Genomic DNA, 21,854 nt, shown 5'->3' on the forward strand with positions numbered 1-21,854 from the left:
GTTGTATAATGGCTGTTGTAATTTAAAAAGTGGCATGAGAGAGAAAGACGCCTTGTGACAGAACTCACACGGAGAAGTTTTTATTAGGGGAAAGGAGAGCGTGGGGGGGGGAATGGGTGAGGGGAAGACAGTCCTCTGGGGTCGGGAACAGCAGAAGAGAAGGAGGCTGGGGGGCTAGGACAGAGAGAGGCAGAGAAGCAGAGGGAGAGAAAGGAACAGACAGAGAAAGAGAGAAAAAGAAAAGGGAAGTGGGCGCGGCCACCTTTTAACAGGGAATGTAGCGAATGTGCACACCAGGTTCCCTTAGTGGCTGCAGCTGAGCAGGTATCCCGTCAGGACCCCAAGGGCAGGCCAGTGCAGATGCCTGAAAACTAACTGTAGTTCCTTTGTGTGCAGGGTCTGATGCGGTACAGATGCCGAGTAAGGTTGCACGTGTAAACGAAGGGATAAAAGGACTGGATACGTAAGGTTAAATTCCTAAAATGAGACTGATGTAGCAAAGGCGAAGCCATGTGGAAAACGCTTACTTACAAGCGTCCAATAGAAAGATTTCACAATATCGCTTTCTCAAGGGCTTCTGTCTCCTTCTAGCTGGCCGAAGAGTACGGCCTATTTATACTCTGTACTTTGGATCCTGGCCTGCTGTGGTTCTACACGGATCCAATGTGGTGAAAGAAAGTCTACTCACTCAAGGTGATGAATTCCTTGGGAAGAGGACCTCTGCCCATAATTGAAGACAGCCAGAAAGGATGTGGTCTGTTTCAAACCAAAATGCATACTGACCTCCCTTGATGCCTGAATATTTAGGCGAAAGAGATCTTATTACTAACTTATTCCATGTCTGTTTTGAACTTAGCAACTAACCACAAGCTTGCAATGCTGCAATGGATTCCAATGCAAATGGCTCAGAGTTATCAAAGATTCCACAAGTGATAGGCCTACTTCCCAACAAGACTGACCTCACATGACACTTAAAGGTTCCAGGTCACTTGCATTTTTTATCAACCAGTTAAAATTTAGGGGGTTCCCATGACAGCTTCAGGCTCAGCCATTTGCATAATAGCTCACAGAACTCAGGAAGGTGGTAGGCTTAGAATTACAGTTTTATTACATACTGAACCAACATGTAGGACAGATCTCAGAGGATCCCAAACGCAGAGGTTTTAAAGAATGAAGCAGATCTTGGAAGCTCACCTTAGCCTTGGTGTCCAGAGTATAAGCTGAGATAACATTACGTGAGCATGACTCTGTGTGTGTGCTTGCGTGCGTGTGTGCATGCGTGCGTGCGTGAGTGTGTGTGTGTGTATGTGTGTGTGTGTGTGTGCAGGCCACAGGTCATGTGCCATCCTTAATGTTCACTTTACTTTTCAACAAGCCCCAGGAATCCAGTCTCTTCCCCCTCCCACTCTTGGGCTGGAATACAGGTCTGCACTGCTACACCCAGTTTTTTATGCACTGAGGATCTAAACTCAGATTCTCAGTTCTCATATTTGTGGGGTAAGCTCTTCATCAGCTGAGCCATCTCTCCAGTTCACGGATCTTTGGTCACGTGGCTTAACTCTTATCTCCAGAGTCCCCTAAACTACCTTGAGATTGGAAGTTCAGGATGTCAAGTGACTCAATGTTTTCAACTTGGTTGGCTTGTCTTCTGGCGGAGCCAGCCCTCGTCTTGGAATTATTCAGGGCTCATTATGAACCAGTTCATTGTTCTAAACTTGGGCATAACCTAGAAAATCTACATTGAAAAATAAAAAATAAAGGCTTCTTATACTACCCAGGTTACCCATGGGGTTTAGGAGCTCAAAAAAGAAAATGAAAGAAACGATGAAGAACTTAACATTTCATCATACAACAGTTTCTGTAGCTCCTTGAAGATGAGCATCAAGTCAGATGACATTACCTGTATCTTAACTCTGTGGACAGGATCGAGTTAAACCACATGAAAAGCTTTTATAGCAGGAGTCGTCACTCAAAGGTCAAGGATTGGAGGGAGGCAGTACTTGGGGTGCAGCTTCACGTGGTGAAGGTGGCACTGTGGGAGAATGCATTATAGCTGTGGAGCTGCAGAGACATCCTAACTTACCAGGGGGGCAGGCTATTCGTAGAGCTGCAAAGGACTGCTCTGGAGGGGGAGGGGCACAATAGGATAGCTCTGGAGGGGGAGGGGCACAGTCGGACAGCTCTTGAAGGGGAGGGGCACAGTCAGACAGCTCTTGAAGGGGAGGGGTACAGTCGGACAGCTCTTGAAGGGGAGGGGCACAGTCGGACAGCTCTTGAAGGGGAGGGGTACAGTTGGACAGCTCTGGAGGGGTAGGGGCACAGTGGGACAGCTCTGGGGGGGGGGTAGGGGCACAATAGGACAGCTCTGGAGGGGAGGGGCACAATAGGACCACTCTAGAGGCTGGGCAGAAATTGATCGATTATTGATTGGTAATGTGCTGAAAGCCTCAGAATTTCATTAAAACCATCATGTCAATAGCAAAGGTTTAAAAGAGGACTTTTCCATCATAATGTAACAAGTCAAGGAGAGTATAAGGAAATCTCCTACTTGTTCTCTATACAACCAAACACTACCTGTAGGAAGTAAACCAAAGTATACTCAAAGGAATGAAATCTGGCAGATGAATGTGTTCCATTTTGTAGAATTTGGAAAACCAAAGTATGTACACCACACCATTGATACCCATTCAGGTTTTCAATGGGCAACTGCTTTGCGTTCAGAAAAGGCTGATTTGGTAATCACACACTTGCTAGAAGTTATGGCCATCATGGATATACCTGTACATATAAAGACAGACAATGCTTTAGCATATGTCTCTAGGAAAATGAAACAGGTTTTTGCTTATTTTCATTTCCTATGGCAGACATTTCAGTTGAACTGCTTTCCACGTGGCTTGGGCTGCCGGCTCTAATCCAGATAAGGAAAACAACACAGGGTAGACAGGAGAAGGAAGAGCTGTAGGGAAGTTGGCCTGTGTGATACAGGACACCTGCTCTTCTATTTCTCTTCCCAGGACTCATCTTCACTAATGGAGAGAGATGGAAGCTTCTGCAATGCTTCTCACTCATGATGCTGAAGAACTTTGGGATGGGGAAGAGGAGCCTGGAAGAGAGGATGCAGGAGAAAGCCCCATGCCTTGTGGAGGGAGGTGAAGCCTACAGCCTGTTCCGGGTCCTTGCCTCTCCTTTAGGAGACCCTTGGCCCAAGGTTGGCCTTGTCTGTGAAGACATCAATCAGAATAGGAACCTCATCCCGGAAGCTGGTGGTTAGGGCTCTGCAGGGCTTTCAGTCAATTCAGTATCTAACTGTGGTACTTTATTAGATGTACATTTGGACATAAGCTATATTTTCATTATTTGAAAAAATCAGGCTGTAAATCAAAACCAATAGAAAGATTTGAGGATATAGTAAAAGGCATTTGTATAATACCCAATATATTTGAAATGTTCCATAATGTTGCTCATTGCTATTATTATATACATAATAATAAAATGTGTTATCATTATAGTATAATACTATAGAGAGCATATGGTATCTCATGCTCTGAGAATAATGGAATATGCTAATGGCATATGTACTGTATATGCTAATATATACATGTGTAATTAATATGACTAGAAGATGCTTGCATCCTAATAAAGGAAGTTTAGATGAATAAACCATATGTAGATATTTGAAAAGAGACACAGTTCTTGAAGTCCTAAAGCAAGGTGACTAGAATGCTCATTGTTGAGGCGCTGGGAGTAGGCTGGGTGTAGTAATAAGAGCAGCGGGGCTGCGTCCCCAGCACCCCGGCTGCCTGCTCGGCTAGCTTATGCCCCGAAATAACAACACACAAACTGTATTCATTTAAACACTGCTTGGCCCTTTAGCTCTAGCCCTTACTGGCTAATTCTGATATCCCGATCAACCCATCTCTAATAATCTGTGAGAACCGGTCTTACCGGGAAGATTCTAGCCTAGTCCATCCTGGGTTGGAGCTTCATGGCGTGCGTCTGACCAGGAGCCAGGAGCATGGCGTCTCTCTGAGGCATCTGCTCCCGAGAGGAGAGCTGTGGAGTCTGAGCTCACTTCCTCTTCCTCCCAGTGTTCTGTTCTGTTTACTCCTCCCACCTATCTTCTTCTTTTTTTTTGTTTTGTTTGTTTGTTTTTCTTTTTTTTTTAAACTCATTTATTTATTAAGGATTTCTGCCTCGTCCCCGCAACCGCTTCCCATTTCCCTCCCCCTCCCCCAATCAAGTCCCCCTCCCTCATCTGCTCGAAGAGCAATCAGGGTTCCCTGACCTGTGGGAAGCCCAAGGACTGCCCACCTCCATCCAGGTCTCGTAATCCCACCTATCTTCTAACCAATAAAATGGGCCAAGGCAGTTCCTTTATTAGCCAATGACCTTCCTCTATCAGCTGGGCTCAATCTTGAGCACTGCAAACACAAATCTCACTGTTCAAATCCCCCCACCCCCAGCTGAGCCCTTTGATCCCACCTTCATTCTGGCCTGTGCTTCCTGCAACATGATCTGCTCCATCGTCTTCAACACATTTCCACTACAAGAACAAGACATTCCTCACCCTCAGGGGACCTCCTAAACAAAAATTTTCACCAAGTGAACTCTGTGTGGTGCCAGGTAAGACCCAGCTTCTACCCAAGTTTGTCACTGTCCTTATTGATCTACTCGAAGACCATTACAGAGTCAAAGGCTCTGGGTTCCCTTGACCTGTGAGCACAGTGCCCTTTCAAGTGTGTATGCCGAGGTCAGCCCAGCATCTGGGGAAGTTTGATCTCTGCTTACTTCAACTGTTGTGTTCAGAAAAATTCATAATCCGGGAGTGTGGATCAGTCATAGAACACTTGTCTGATGTTTGTGAAGCCCGGCACTGCGAACTAAAGGGAGAAGGAGGGAGGGTGGAGGGGATCGAGGAAGTGCGTTCCTAGTCTCCACTGAAACCACCCAGTCCGCTTCTCCTCACTGACTCTGGCTGAGCAGAGGGAAGACGTGCCAGAGATGGAGGGGACACTCCTCTTTTCATGTTACTTCCCCTCCCCTTCTGTTTGTTACACCACTCCCCACAGATGAATTTGTGAGTTTTTGTGTTTGTTCACTTTCATTTTTAGATGTACAATCTATGGCCAACATCTATGGAGTATATTCCTGGAAAGCATAAGGAAGCCTTGAAAAGACTTGATGATGTTAAGGTTTTCATTCTGGAAAAAATGAAGGAGCATCAAGTGTCCCTGGATCCTGCTAACCCTCGGGACTGCATTGACTGTTTCCTAAGCAAGACTGAGGAGGTTCGGAACCTAGGGAGGGGACCTCTTCCCTTTCTGTATTTGAGCCCTCATGAAGATGCAGAAAAGCAGAGTCCCATATGAAGGTCATTGTTGCAGTTCTGGTACTATGTGGCTTGCTGGATAAAGGATTTGAAACAAATGCGCAGTACATGAATCGTAAGTGATGCACACTTAGTAACAGCTATTGCCTGGCATCGGACCTCGGAATGCAGCTGAACACAAAACACCGTGTGTCTGGGGAAACCGCGTGACTCTAAAATCACATCTGGAGCTCCAAATCGGAAAACCCCTTCTGGGTTCTGAAAACTAGAACTGTTCACGTAAGAGTCCCCCAGCTGTAGAGATGAGAGGAAAACACCACTCAGCTGTATCATAAGTGCCATATTCCCATAACCCTTGGCGGGGGCTGACTTATATAGCCAGGCTCCCCAGAAAAGATGTCTGAGAGGAGAATAACAATGTCCCTTCCACTGTTCGGAGTTCCCTGAGTTAGTTGAGGTGTTTACACTTATTCCAATTACCCAAGAGGTCCATTGCAACAAACAGCCCATTCATTCTGGTGAACGTTAGGGGAACCATGTGTTTCTCTGGGAAAAAGAAAACTCTAGCACTCAGAGGCAAAAGCAGGTAAGTCTCCGTGAGTTTGAGGCCAGCCTGCTCTACACTGCATACAAGTTACAGAAAAAGGCAGGCAAATGGCGGTGCATCACATCTGTCTGCGTTCTATGTGCTACCACACAGTTAGTGAACCGGGCAAGGGGCTGGAGATTGAAACACACAAAGACACACAGACAGACACACAGGGACACGGGTCATCCTTGAAACAAGAATACCCCAAGAATGCCCCCTTTATACAAAGTCACAAAGACAGAGACACGGTCACCCTTGAAACAGGAATGCCCCAAGAATGCCCCCTTTATTGTGTGCCAGACCCACTTATGTAGGGATCCTTAACTGATATCCACGCCCCAACCAAACACACCAGAAACCACTCCCCTGCCATCAGGAACTCCTGAGGGTCTCATGCTCAGAGCAGCTGCAAGCATTACAAGTTGTTTACCAGAAATTCAGGACCTGGGGAGGGGGGTGTTCACAGCTCCCAACAGTAAATCTGAGTTTGAGGCCAGCCTGCTCTACAAAGCAAACGAGCTACAGAAGAGCCCTAGAGCCGGGTAGAAAAAGGAAAGCTGGTCGCTGTCCCACACCAGTGACCTCCTACACTGGGCTCCAGCAGTTTTCAGCTCTTCTTTCATGAAATACAGAAGCCTATCATCTGCCAAGTGTTCATGCATGAGATGTTGTCGTGAGCGCTTCCTCTTTAACACTCCACCTCTGTTAAAGCTTTCTGAAACTCAGGGAAGAGATGAAGTAGCATGCCAGGGGCACATGTCTGTGTCTTGGCTAACCTGAGCGTCGAGCCCAGGAGACTTCGCCTCATGACTGATTGCTCAAATCACAACAATACAGCATACAAAAGGAATCTTGTGAGGAGTGAAACCTTGTATGGGGGGATTTTAGGAAACCATCGCCTCCTCTTGAGCTCATAGAGCCCCTAACTCTACCACCTACAGGAGAAGTACAACCTGAAATCTGAATTTGATCTGGAGAACTTGGCAACCTGTGGGTCCAACCTGTTTAGAGCCGTTGCCAAGACAACCAGTGTCACCCTGGGATTCGGGATTCTGCTGCCTGTGAAGCACCCAGAGGTGCAAGGTACCTGTTGGAAAGAGGGCGGGGCTGCCACCCTTCCTGGGAAGGGGTTTGGTTTTGAGGGACAGAATTATGTCCCCTAGTGCTGATAAGGAAGAGAAGAACTTAGGAACTAAATGAGTTTCATTTAAGTTAAAAAATAGGGCTTATGAATCTCAAACCTCATCTCTTAGAAAAAGAGACCAAAAAACTGAGCCATAGTGGGGTTTTCATACTGAAATCACACTTGTTCGTGCCAACACCTGGCAGTGTGACCTCACGTGAGGTCTGTCATCTTTCAGGCTTCTATTTTCCCACCTTTATAACGTACCAAACTCCCCAAGGATGTAAATGTAAACTCTGAAGGAATTTTTATATTTCTTTTTATTGGTATATACTAATTACTTATAATGATGGGTTTCATTGTAACTTTTACATGCAAGTATATGATGTATTTAGGTCCTATTCCTTTCTCCCACTTCCCTCTCCTGTTGACCACTTTCCTTTTCCCGGATAGTCCCCTAGTTCCCCTATTTTCATGTTTTGTTTTGTGCGCACATGCGTGCATATGCGTGTGTGTCAATGAGTTTAGTGAGGTGTTGCTGACAGAATGGGCCACCTGTCAGTAGCTGCGCCACTGAAGGGAAGTCTCCCTTCTACAGCTGCCTCTAACTGCTTAGAGATCACGAGGTGGGGCTCAGCCGTGCTTTTAAAGTGAAGTCAAACATTAGATGACAGTTTGTAGGGAAGCTGGAGAATCTCACGCCTGTTCCCAGAACACAGACTGTGGGAAGCCAGTATTTACCGCTCAAAACGCAGTTGCCCTCCCCCAGGAGATGCGGAAAGTGAGCGTAGCTGTTAGAGGTGCTCCAGCCTGATAAGGAGCTAACATTTTCCCTTTCTGGCTGATTTGCTGGAAACCGCGTGATCAGCTGGGACTGCCTGGGTCTTTTCCTAAGCTCAATGCATCTGTGCACATTGCTGCCCGGCCTTTGTTTCCAACAGCCTAGTCGTTAGGATTTGCAGCAGAACAGGGCTCCCAGTAACATTGCTTTGACTCCCACGAAGCCTTCTCTAGGCCACATTCTATCTCTATCACTTCGTGGAAGTGTTTTCAGGTCTCCTGAGAATATAGGCCTGGGTAGCCCTTACAATGTCTCTGCAACCAACATTCATGAAGAAATTGATGGTGTGAGTGGTCGCCACCGGCACCCAGCATGAAGGACAAAGTGAAGCTGCCCTGCACCTATGCTGTGTTGCATGAGTTTCAAAGATACATCACTCTTCTTCCATCTAGTCTGCCCCAGGCTGTGATCAAGGACACAAAGTTCAGACACTAGGTCATCCCCAAGGTTAGATGCAGTTGGGAAAGATGACTGGGAAGGAAGGGACACCATGGCCCCTGCTGATGTTGGGGAGTGGTTCTCAGTTCTGTGGTCGGGAGAGTCACCAAAAGAACACAGAGTCACAGATACTCTGTCACCTCTGGGGCCTTGCCTCTGACTCCTTAGAGTCTGGGAGGCTGACCTGAAGCTTCCTTGGCCCCTTCCTGTCTTCCTAGCACACGTATTAAGCGAGCAGTGGCTCACCTGATTTTTCACAGTGGATTTTAAAGAGCGGACTCCGGCAAGGTGCAGCAGCTCTTACACTGAACCACACCAGTGTCTTTAATCTTGATTTTCTCAAACATTTGGGCTGTTGTTGCCACTGACCATTAACACGTGCTTGCTAGGGATGCAGCGAGCCTTCTGCATATAGCTCTGCAGCACATGGTGTGGAGGAAATATTCCACGTGTGACCAAAGCACTGCCAAGCCCAAACCAGCCTCCAGTCTGACAAAGATGAGTATACAAGTCTGCTGAAGAGCGAGTCCACACAATCTCCATAGCTGACACCTGAGTTCAGATCCCAGCACCCACACCGAAAGCCAGGCATGGTGTGCACATGGACCCCAGCACTGTGGTGGGCAGAGACAGGATGACCTCCAGGCCTTTCCTTCCTTTGTTGTTGCTGCTGTTGCTGGGATTAAAGACGTGCACTGCCATTGTCCCCTTTTCTTCCTTTTTTTTTTTAAATTACAACACTGTTTGGCCAATGGTTCATGCATATTTCTCGCTACCTCTTATGTCTTAATCCATTTCTGTTAATCTGTGTATCACCACAAGGCTGTGACTTACCAGTAAAGTTTCAGCATCTCTCGTTTTGTAGCTACATGGCATCTCTTTGACTCCTCCTACTCTATCTCTCCTCAGATTTCCTGCCTGGTTTTATTTTGCTAAGTCATTGGCCAAAACAGCTTCTTTGTTAACCAATGACAATAAAACATATTCATAACATACAGAGGGGAATCCCACATCAGCCATTTTTTTTATTAATGAACCATCCATGAAAACAGTGTGACAAATTCATCTAGGTATGTATGATTCTTTGAATCTTTTTCTTTATTTTTTTAAAAAAGAAAACAAACTATCTTTTGTTTTCTTTTATTTTTAATAGAACAAGTTCTCAATATGCTGCCCCAGCTGGCCTCAATCTTTCAGTCCTTCTAATGTAATTGCTGGTGTGCTGATATCACAGGTGTACACCACCAAACCAGCTAAGCATATTATTTTTCATATTAAAAAGAATTACAAAGAAAATACTCAAGAGTAAACAGGAAGTTTGCAAGATTTTAAAGATTTAAAGATATTTTCAGTAATGAAAGATTTTTGTTGATGTTGCTGCTGTTTTGAGAAAGGGTTTCTCTGTGTATCAAACCTGACAGTCCTGGAACTCACTCTGTAGAACTTGCCACCATGCAGGAAGAAAGTTTTCTTTTTAATTAAATGTATTATTTACATCCTGACTGCAGTTTCCCCTCCCTCATCTCCTCCCATTCCCTCCCATGAAAGATTTTTTTTTGCTTTAGAATACTAAGTTACACAATTTTTAATAAATTAAAAATGTATTCTGTATTAGACTGGGAAAACAAGTTATCCCTAAATACAACTATATGTTTACATCACATATATAATATATAAAATGTATTTATACTACATATATAAGAATAACCATGTATGTTTTTGGAACCAAACTGACAGATTCCAATTTTGATATGTAATTTAAAAAAGAAATAATAGGAGCTGGGCAGTGACGACACACACCTTTAATCTCAGCGCTCGTGAGGCAGAGGCAGGCAGATCTCTGAGTTTGGGGCCAGCCTGGTCTACAGAGCAAGTTCCAGGAAAGTCAGGGTTATACAGAGAAACCCTGTCTCAAAAAAACAAAACAAATAAGATAAGTATAAGTGCTACAAAATGATAACACATAAATCCATTGTCCTTTTAATTTATTTTTTGTGTGTGGTAATTATAAATGGCTAATGGGTATATAAAAATATACCCACAGAATGGAATAGGTTGAAAATAAAAATTATAAAGATTCATGTTTTAATTTAGCATAGTATATTGACAGGATGTTTAAGAAAGCTTTTTTTGTTTTTTTTTTTGTTTTTGTTTTTTGTTTTTGAGCCAAGGCTATACCTTGACTGGCCAAAAACTCCCTTGTAGATCAGGCTGGCCTCACCAGCTCTGCGTAAGGGATGGGATTCTTGTTGGTAGTAGTAACCAGGGTAACCTTTTCAACAGCTACAGACTGTTAAAGCACCTGGTGAGCATCCCCACTGCTAAGAACTTACTTTTGTATAGATTTCCCCCCAAATAAGAATTTATTCATATATATATATTTAAAAGTCAGATGTCAAGGCCCACACTTGAAATCTCAGTATTTGGCAAAGGGGTGCCGTGTGATCAGGTGGAGCTGGATTTGGGATCCAGCTGTGGTGTTTGCCAGGACAAGCTCCAGTAATCCCCAACTTTCTTGTTTATATTATTGTGAGCCAGAAAGCATCCAGGTACTCAGCTGGCAATGGAGTGAACCGAGGTTTAAAACATCCCAGCCCAGTGTCTGGCAGATGTGAGGCTCCCAGAGAGAGTGGTCACATCAGCATCTTGTCATCTAAGCTGGAGCTTCTTGGACACTCCCCACTCACACCCCCTTGCTACCAGGGAAGCTCTGACCTTTGTTTATTAGGTATACAAAAGAGGTACACGCTTTAAACATTTCCCGGTGATAAATCAGAAAGAAAATAATTTGAAAACATTTTTGCTGCACATATAATTTTACAATGTATGAAATTGATACAATATATAAAACAACCACGTTTGCACACTAAGGAGACAGCTGTGCTTGTTATTTTTAGATGAAGACTGAAGTACGGGTTGAGTATTTGATACTGGAGGACGGAGAGCCTCCGCTGGTGATTTCCAGAGTTAGCTGATGTTTTGGTTTTATGGTTGTCAACACTGAGGATGCCACTTTGCATAAGTGGACAGTTTAAAAAGAGCAGCAGGATGTTTAGTGCCATTCAGAAGTTTCTGAAAAATCCTGCCTAATCCCAAACCAAAACTGCTTTAAATCTCTTCTTCTTTTATCCCCTCAGTTTTTTTTTTCAAGACAGGGTTTCTCTGTGCGACAGCCCTGCTTGAAACTTCTTAGTGGCACTCAAGTCAGTGGCTTAAATGGCAATTTTTAAAACCAAACATCCTTTCTAACATAATACAACTTAAAGATGCATTAAATTTAGACTTGCAGGCTGAAGGAGGATAGAAGGAAAAACCTGAACACTTTTTGTTTTCCGAAATCGAGTCATTGTTTCTGTAAGAGTAGAGAACTTTGTGTGTACAGGAAGAACATTGCAACCCATAGGGTACGGCAGTCTTGAATCTCAGCTGCGGTGTGTCGGGTCATGCTCTTTGCTGTTGTATGGTGTGACAGCGTGCTCATGACAACATGCTGTGTTCAGAACAAGGCTGCAGTGAAGCTGCAGGATGCAGCACACGTAGGCACTTTGTGAAATGCCTCAGTTTCTCTGCATGTTTGCTTTTGATTACACTTTTGATCCTTGTGTACTCAGAAGCCTTTAACTGTTGCCAAATCATGTGCAGTCCCCTTTCTCATAGTTCACTTTATATCGCTATGGTAAAAGCACTGTGACCAAAAACATTTGAAGGGGAAAGGGTTTCTTTATATTTAGCTTACATATTCCAGCTTCCACTGAGGGAAGCTAAGGTAGGAACTGAAGCCATGAAGTGATGGAGGAAGGTCATTGGCTAATAAAGGAACTGCCCTGGCCCATTTTATTGGTTAGAGGATAGGAGGGAGGAGTAAACAGAACAAAATGCTGGGAGGAAGAGGAAGTGAGCGCAGAGACTCCACAGCTCTCTCGGGAGCAGACGCCTCAGAGAGAGACGCCATGCCCCGCTCCCGGGATGAAGCTCTGACCCAGGATGGACTAGGCTAGAATCTCCCCGGTAAGCGCACCTTGGGGTGCTACACACAGATGATTAGAAATGGGCTAAATTAATATGTGAGAATTAGCCTAGAAGAGAATGGGCCAAGCAGTGATTAAAAGAATACAGTGTCCGTGTAATTATTTCGGGGCATAAGCTAGCCGGGCAGGCGGCTGGGGTGTTGGGGACACAGCCCCGCCGCCGCTCTTATTACTTCAATGAAGGAGCATTGCTTACTGGCATGCTCTCCCTGGCTTACCACGTTTACTTTCTTATACACCCAGGACCACCTGCTCAGGGGTGGCACCACCACAGTGGGTTGGGCACTTCCACATCAATCACTCATCAGAATAGTGAGCTAGGTGACATATAAATGGAGACTGCTCGCTTGTTCCCCACTACCCAGACCCGGATAATCACACAGAAACTATATTAATTGCAACATTGCTTGGCTAATGTCTCAGGCATATTTCTAGCTAGCTCGTACATCTTAAATTAATCCATTACTATTAACCTGTTTTGCCACAAGGCTGTGGTTTACTGAAAAGGCACTGGTTGCATCTTTCTTCTTCGGCAGCTCCATGGAGTCTCCTTGACTTTTCCTACTCTTTCTCTATATCTCTGTTCAGATTTCCTGCCTGCCTTTACTCTGTTAAGCCATTGACCCAAATAGCTTTATTCATTAACCAATAAAAGCAAAACATATACAGAAAAACATCCCACACCATCTCCACTTTTCTGTCTAATTAAAAAGGAAGGTTTTAACTTTCACATAATGAAGCTATATATGCAAAACAGTTATCAAGCAAGAATTATAGTTACAATATTTAGTCTATTTGTATCTGGCAAAATTAAAGAAAATATTCTACCATCTATTTTATCTTTGTAAATCTAAAGTTTTATATATAATTTATCTTTTATCATAAGTAAGGAACACTATAACTATAATTATCTGCCTTCAACTCCATCAAAGACCCCAAAAGGATATAATATTACCTAAGTAAACAGGAAGTACATTGAAAGCAACTTCAAAAACTCTAGAATTGACAGAAACAGTGGCAGGCCAATTTGATAAGAGTATTTTCTCGGTTGAGATTTTCTCTTCTCAAATGACTCTAGCTTGTGTCAAGGTAACTGAAGACTAACCAGGATACCCGTATTTATGACTCTCCATAGGATCAAGACCCACAGTTTAAGAAGCTGGAGTCTGCCAGACTGTGGTGATGCACGCCTTTAATCCCAGCACTTGGAAGGCAGAGGCAGGTAGCTCTCAGGGTTCAGGGCCAGCCTGCTCTACAGAGTGAGTTCAAAGACAGTCTAGGATACACAAAGAAACACTGTTCTGAGGGGGAAAAAGAAGCTGGAATCTAAACCTAAGCTTCACAAAATCTTAGCAGGTCAGGAGGAAAACCTGTCTTCATTTCCCCATCTTACAGTGAGGAAAATGGAGTTTGACTGTACCAATCTGAGGCTCAGGATCTCATTTTCTTTCTCTTATATCTGAATCCAGAGAGAAAAAAATAGTAAACATAAAAAAGTAATTCTTTCATCTTGAGACGGAAGCCCCAGTAAAGCCCATGTGTGGACAATGTGAACGCAAGCCTCAGGTTTTTAGTGACTGTTACTGAACACTGTCACTCTTCCCCAGAGAGCCCTCCTGTCAATCGAGAAGTGTGTGTAGCAGCTATAACCTGAGACAGTGGTCAGGGAGGCAGGGGAGTTTCCCCCTACCAGGTGTACTGGTAACAGGAGGGTTTGACTTGCTTGTGAGCTAATGCATGACAAGATACCATCGCGTTCTCCATCCTTGATTTCAGGGCACCGCAGTACTCACGCGAATGCACGACAAGGTACCATCGCATTCTCCAGCCTTGATTTCAGGGCACTGCTATACTCCCGCTGCTGTCTTCCATCTTACTGGATCATAAGGAGTTTCCCATCCCAGAGACATTTGACCCAGGACACTTTCTGGATGACAATGGCTGCTTCAAGAAAACAGACTACTTTGTTCCTTTCTCCCTTGGTAAGTACACACGCTTCAAGCGATGTTTAGCTTCACTGAATTATATCGTGAGTAAGAGACCCACTGATGCAAAGTCAATTGACCAAACTGTCACAATTTTCCAAGTCTAGGGGACATTTAAGTCTATACACCAGTATAGTCTTCCAGGAACGATTTTGTGGGCTGCTAAGGCAAGTTTTAAAGAAAGCAAACATTACTCAAATTCAGATGTCATCTACTGCCTGATGATAAAGTAACTCACTGCTGCAATTTTTACCTGTTGATTTCTTTTTGTAATATTAACTTTTCTAAAACACAGACACAGATGTCTTCAGTTTTAACTGTCAACTGTTACTAATCTTCTGATTCCCAGAGCCAGAGTCTGTCAAAGAGCCTCACCACTCCTTCTTCTGTCTTCAGAATTTGGTCTCCAGTTGTACTTACTGTTAAGTCATAAAAACAACTTGGCAGCATTGCCAGCTTCAAAACATGAGTTAGGCTACATAGATAGCTATATAGATAAATATATAGCTATAACTATAGATATGACAGCTGGATGGATAAAGTGCTAGCAGTGCAGGCTTGAGGGCCTGAGCGTCAACTCAAAACCCATGTAAAGAAGGCTGATGAGGAGATGAGATTGTACTATCTGTTCTGGGGAGGCAGATCATGTAGACCCCTCAGACTTGCTGGACAGTCAGCCTAGCCTCAGTTGATGAGTTTCAGGCCAGTGGGAGACCTAATCTGAGCATTTCTTGGGTGTATGGAAGGAAGGATAGCCACACACATCGCAAAGGTAAACGTCTGTAAAAATCCCTGTGGCAATCCCTCCAGCCCCAGACTTCTCTTCTCTTTCTCTGACTCGAACCCCTCCCACCCAGTTCCCTATTTCCAAGCTGATGGTCTTTTCCTGTTCCCTGTCCCCTTTCCTCCTTCCCTTCCTGGTCAGGTAGTTTGATTTCTTAGTTTCCAACTACCCTGATTACTCAGGAAAAACATCACAGCCAAGCGAAGAGGTCATGACAAAGCAGTGCAAACGATGGGTTCTCTGAGTGTGAGTCAGGGATAATGATAAAGTTACTTTTATTATATAAATTTACAGTATCTCTTCACCCCAAAGAATGTCCTGTGGCACAGCATAGCATCCCCAGGAGATCCTAAAAGTGTTCTCCCTCAGGCAAGTTTGGCTCCATCAACAATAGCATCTTCCACTCATTAAGCAGGCAGCTGTCATCCTATTTCACCTCTCCCTGAAAATGCTGTGAGGTATAGGAGGAAAAAAAACCCCACTGGGTAGGAAGTTTGACCAGGTTTGTCCCGATCTCAGGCAAAAAGCCCAACTACTGACACAAAGCCTTGGGGTTTCTGCTATCCAGTTCCCTAGAGAGGACATCATTTCATCTGTACAGCCAAGAGGACTTTAGTGCTAAGCCATTGATGAACTTCCTGAGATCCATTCCACAGATCTTCTCAATTAAGTCAGACACTCGCCTTTCTTTTGATGGGGCAGGGGATCATACTATGAAGTCCAGACTTGCCTCAAATATGCGGTTCTCCTTCATCAGCTTTCTGGGTGTTGGGACTAAAGATGTGTGTCATCACTTCTCGCTGACATTAGTTCTTTGGTTTTCGAGGACTAAATAGCAATATGACCTGAACCAGGCCCTATTGTGTACTGATAATTTGTTTGTATTTTAAAAAATAAATCTTTCTTGACAATCAGAGAATAAAAAAGCCACACTGATCAGCCATACAGGCCAGGCAGTGGTGGAACACACCTTTAATCCCAGCAGCCACACTAGTTTGCCATAGAAACCGGGAAGTAGTGGTGCACACCTTTAATTCCAGTGCTAGAGAGGAATATAAGACAGGACAGGACAGTATTCAGGCTCAGTCTCATTCTGAGGATTCCTGGAGGCAGGATCACCGTTTTCGGACTGAAGTAGAGGTAAGAGACGGTGGCTGGCTGCTTTGTTTTTCTGGTCTTCGGGTTGAACCCCAGTATCTGTCTCTGGGTTTTTATTAATCATGCTATACTATTGTGTTAGGCTGAATGGAAGTGACATGTCCCCTCCAGCTCTCCTTTAGAGATGTCTCGTCCTGCAGGATGCTGTTCCTGAACCCTCAGTTTCCTTGGAATCCAAATACTCTGAATCTAAGCCTGTGAACCAAGTTCAACATAGCTTGTAGGGGATGTCCAACCCTATGGGTCAGGACCCTTCAGGAAATTGCTATTAGTCTATATAAATGACCCATGTAGCTTTTTAATTCATCCCTCAACTGTAGTAATTAGGGGTGGCGGGGCTGCGTCCCCAGCACCCCGGCCGCCTGCTCGGCTAGCTTATGCCCCAAAATAACAACACACAAACTGTATTCTTTTAGACACTGCTTGACCCTTTAGCTCTAGCCCTTACTGGCTAATTCTGATATCCCGATCAACCCATCTCTAATAATCTGTGAGCACTGGCCTTACCGGGAAAGGTTCAGCATGTCTAATCTGGTGGCTTGCTTCATCACGTGGGAGAGCGGAGCATGGCGTCTCTCTCAGGCATCTGCTCCCGAGAGGAGAGCTGTCGAGACTGAGCTCACTTCCTCTTCCTCCCAGCATCCTGTTCTGCCTACTCCTCCCACCTATCTTCCAACCAATAAAATGGGCCAAGGCAGTTCCTTTATTAGCCAATGACCTTCCTCCATCACTCAACCATAGAGACTACTAGATAATTTTGGTTTCTACTTTACACTTTCTTATTAACATATTATATTTCAGTGCTGGAGAGATGGCTCAGAGGTTAAGAACACTGACTACTCTTCCAGATGTCCTGAGTTCAATTCCCAGCAACCACAAGGTGGCTCACAACTATTTGAAATGAGATCTATGCCCTCTTCTGGCCTGCAGGCAGAACAGAGTATACAAAATAAATAAATAAATAAATAAATAAATAAATAAATACTGTATTCCTGTTTCAGAGACATTAAAATGTCAAAAAGAAAAAAAAACCCCAGCATCTTAGAATCAATGAGACCCATTTACCTGCTCTAGTCAATAGGACGACTCAAAGCCCGGAATGCAACAGCCCCTCTCTCAAAGGACCAGATCGGTTAGAGCCGTGGTCCTAGTGTCCAATTAACCCTCACCTGATTCCCGATAGCCTCACTGAGGTCTGATCAGTAAACATACATCACATTCATCTCTCCAAAGTCGAAAAAAGCCCTTTACTCCTGGCCAGAGGATTACTGCAGGGCAGACTGTGTACAGATGAGGCAAGGCCAGTACACAGAACGGATCCAGAGTCCACACTACACAAGCGTTCCATTGGCCAGAGAGCAGGCTGAGGCAACGTGTCGCCAAACCAATGGTCACGATCTTGGAAGTAGGGTGAGGGGAGGCAGCTGCAAGAGCCTTGGAGCCTAAAATTCCACACCGTCATTTTCCTGCTCTCGAGTCAACAAAACGTGAAAGCAGAGATGAGTTCATTGCTTTTCAGCATGAATTCTTGTAACACGCCAGTGGAGGCTGGGAACTAGGGGTCCAGAAGCAAAGTCCTTAAGCACCTTATATTGTAATCGAGGGAGACAAACAAGCCAGGAATAACAGCAGAAGCCGGGATCTCTGACGTCCGCAGAGTTCTGTGGAAATGCCAGGGAGGGACACTAAAATCAGACCTGGAAAGAGGCAGGACATGTTCTCAGAAAATCATACTTAAATGCACTATTGTTATTTTTAACACAAATAGGTGTGAGCCGATTCCCAAGCAGAGAGAGGAGCTATCCTAACACCTAAGAGAGAGAGGAGCTATCCTAACACCTAAGAGAGAGAGGAGCTATCCTAACACCTAAGAGAGAGTGGAGCTATCCTAACACCTAAGAGGGTCTTAAAGGCTCGACAATGTTGGACATTGCAGGGGAGTCAAGCAATCTGGTGGTGGAAACACAATGCGGTATAGTTCCAGTGCTGGAAGGCCTCTGCCAGGTAGAAAATTCTGGACTTGGAACAGTGAAGAGGCAAGGGTCTGAATGGTGGAAAGCAATACAAGGAGCACGTATAGTAGGTGGGGATGGAACCCTGGGCACAAGGCAGGTGGGAGGCTCTCAACGTGACCGAGGCAAGGCTGAATCAGAGTCAGTGCCCATGGCAGGGAAGGCACGGGACACCAGTGAATACTTGCAGCCAGAATACACAGCGGGTTTGGGGGCAGGAATGGCTCCAGGGTTTTTGACTGGGCAACAGGTGGTGCCATTTCCCCAGAGGAGCACCTAGAGAGAAAGGTGGCACCTTCAGATTCCAACAGGTCCCAGCTGAGGTCCCTGAAGAATGAGCAAAAGCCCCCACATGAAGATGCAGAGCTGACATATATGCAGCATCCCACAGTTTATACAAAGCTTCTGTTGAAACAGCGGCCTGACTGACACAGGTGGTGTGGGGTGGAGTGCTGGAACTGTCATCTGGAGACAAGCGGTCTAGAGAGAACTTTCAAAACCACATCGTGGAGGCTAGGCTGAATGCAAAAACAAAAACAAAAAAAAAACCTGAACAAAAATCAAACAAACAAAAAAATCAAGGATATCACACATTGAGACTAGCAACAACAAGCATTTCAAAGAAAAGATGTACAAGAATACTTTAGAGAATTTAGAGAATAATATATATATATTATCCTTAACACACATATAATATATATTATATATACATATATCTGTATATATATTTTAAATTCTTGTCATATATATATATATACACACATATATGAATCACCTACAATTCTTGAAACCAATTGAAAGCAAAATAGAACCACAAAGGAAAGAGAAGCTTCTGCCTTATATAAAATAGAGAAAAAAAAAACCCTTATTAAACAAAATCAAGAAAAGGACTGCCAAATGAAGTGGATTCCATCCAAGTATGTGAGGACAGAGAGCCAACCCATCCAAGCACAGATGCTGGAGGACAGACCGTCTTCCCCAACACAGAGTGTTGTGTTCCTGCTGATTCGTGGAGTGGCCCTCTGTGGGTGGATGAGTAGATGGACATGGTATTCTTTTTAAACGTTCATTGAAGTAGAATTTCCACACAGTTCAGTCACTTAAACAAGCATGGCATACCGGGAGGCAGACTGGGCATGGTAGCCTATGCCTAAAATCTTAGCACTAAGGAAGATGAGGCAGGAGGATTACAAGTTCCCAGAGAATGTCTCAAAGCAAACAAATTGTGAACATAATAATGGCACAACTAACAACGCAATCTTATATCATTTCTGTTACCTCCGAAAGAAACGCTGTGCCCTTTGTCTACCTTTCCCCAGCTCTCGACCATCAGCCGTCCACCTGTAGCTTTACAGACTCGCTTATGTTGAACATCTGGTAAATAAAGTCATGCACTAAGTGTGTTCTCTGTATGACTCACTGAGCCTGCTTTTGAAGTTTGCCCGTGTTGTTGCCTAAAGTTAATGTCTTTTGTTGTTGACTTATGTTGCGTTGCTTGGATAGGACACACTATTTTTCCAAGCATTAGTTGATGAACATCTGTCTTGATTCTGTGGTGTTTCGAATAGTGCTGCTGTGTTCATCTACAAGTCTTTGGGTGCATACATTCCCATGAGTCTTGGGTAGGTACCCCAGAGCAAACCTGCTAGCTCGTAAGTTTATGATTTGACTCTGTGGGGGAAATCCTGGGGAAGTCTCAGGCGTGTGTTCCCCAGCTGCTCTTCCTTTCTCTTGATGCACTAACTGTGCAAGGCTGGGTGTTTTCTTCTTAGAGAGAGAGTACGTTCTCCTTCCTGGTGGCCGAATGTGAACAGAAGACAAGTTTGGAACTATGTTGGGCACAAAAGGGAAGAAATGCACATTGAGCCTAGAGGAAGAGCAAGCTAGCTGGAGCCAGGGCAACAGAGACTCCAGACTTCATTAGAGTTTCCTGTCACCTACAGTGGAATCTAATCCTAATGGATGTGGTTGTCATGGGCTTGGTGGCATCTCTATAAAACCAAAGAACAGCAGAGAAAGCTGCTCAGAAAGGGGAAACCAGTGGAGAAGCTGGGAAAGGAAGAGATAGACAATGTGGATGTGTCGGTGCCTGTGCCCTAAGGTCATCTGTCCTGTTTCAGATAGCATCGCTACCTTTCTGAAAGCTGGCCAACGGGCAGGGACCTGACTACCAGGTTACAATACTGAGTGAACAAACTGTCCTCTTGAGCCGCATTGTCCAACCGAGCTCTAAGAAAAGACGCAACGGCTCTCGAGACGTCTGAAGGGAGCTGTTTGACACAGCTGAGAACTGACGTTGGGATAATGCCTTCCCACGTTCCCTAGTCTCATCTGCCCTATTTTTAAACAACCCAGCCTGTTGAAGCATGAGTAATAACCAGAACGGGGTACATGTGGAGATTATTAGAGAAAAAGACAGCAGAAGAGAAATGATTCCAGACATCAGAGAATGAGCTCAGACAAATATCATCCAAAGGAGATGGGGTCGAATTAGAGGAGCTAAGCCAGAAAACAGGGAAAAGCAAAACCATGACAAAGAAATGTAACAGTCTCGCGGCACCAGGAGGATGTAGGTTTCATGCAGCTTGATCTCCCATTGACAAGTGATACTTCTGTGTGCACGTAGGCACAATGTGATGTCGGAGTCAACATCCTGGGAAGGCAATGGAAAGCTCTCAGACTTGGAACCAAAAGGCCAACTAGCTCCATAGTTGTTGATTAAAATTATATGGTCTAGGTAAATCACTTCAACTTTAGTGGTGAGGCAAGGGAAATGGTTCCTTGAGTTAAGGCACTTGCCACCAAACTTGATAACCTGAGTTCAAAACCTGGTGCCTACATGGCAGGAGAAAACCAGCTCACATAAGTTGTCTTCTGATCTACACACACGCATGTGAGCGCGCACACACACACACCACGGCACATGCATACTGCTCCACACACTATAAATTTAAATGTAATGTAATTCGAAACACTAAAAAATACATTTTAGTGGATCCCGGTTTCATTTCTGTTGCTGTAATAAGGTGTCAGATAAAAAAGCACCTTGGGGAGGAAAAGGTTAGTTTGGCTACAATTCCAGCTTGTAGTCTGTCACAGCAGGGAAGTCAGGGTAGTAGGAACCTCAAAAGCCAGTGACATCACATGCACAGTCAAGAGCAGAGAGGCAAGTGCCCAGCTACCTCGCTTTTCTGTAGTTCAGAATCCAAACCCAGGAGCAGCAGCACCAGCTTTGGGGGTGGATTTTCTCATATTAATTAATGTAATTATTGCAATTAAGACAACATCTGATGTGGGATTCCCCTCTGTATGCTGAGAATATGCTTTATTTCCATTGGCTATTAAAGAAGCTGTTTTGGCCAATGGCTTAGTAGAGTAAAGCCAGGTGGGAAATCCAAACAGAGATAGAGAGAGAAAGTGGCAGAGAAAAGGAGAAGCCATGTAGCTGCAGAAGGACATGCTGGAACTTTACTGGCAGGCCACAGCCTCGTGGTGATACACAGATTAATAGAAATGGGTTAATTCAAGATGTAAGAGTTAGCTAGAAGTATGCCTGAGTCATTGGCC

At 44.5% G+C, this 21,854-nt stretch overlaps 1 pseudogene; it reads left to right on the forward strand.

Annotated features, from left to right (window-relative positions):
• The first annotated feature begins 413 nt into the window (after positions 1 to 413).
• LOC121454094 lies at positions 414 to 14,440 on the forward strand (annotated as a pseudogene).
• The last annotated feature ends 7,414 nt before the right edge of the window (positions 14,441 to 21,854 follow it).

The sequence above is a fragment of the Microtus oregoni genome, unplaced genomic scaffold, assembly GCF_018167655.1.
Source record: "Microtus oregoni isolate MIOR12 unplaced genomic scaffold, Mior012 000012F_ref0000307, whole genome shotgun sequence".
Lineage (NCBI taxonomy): Eukaryota > Metazoa > Chordata > Mammalia > Rodentia > Cricetidae > Microtus > Microtus oregoni.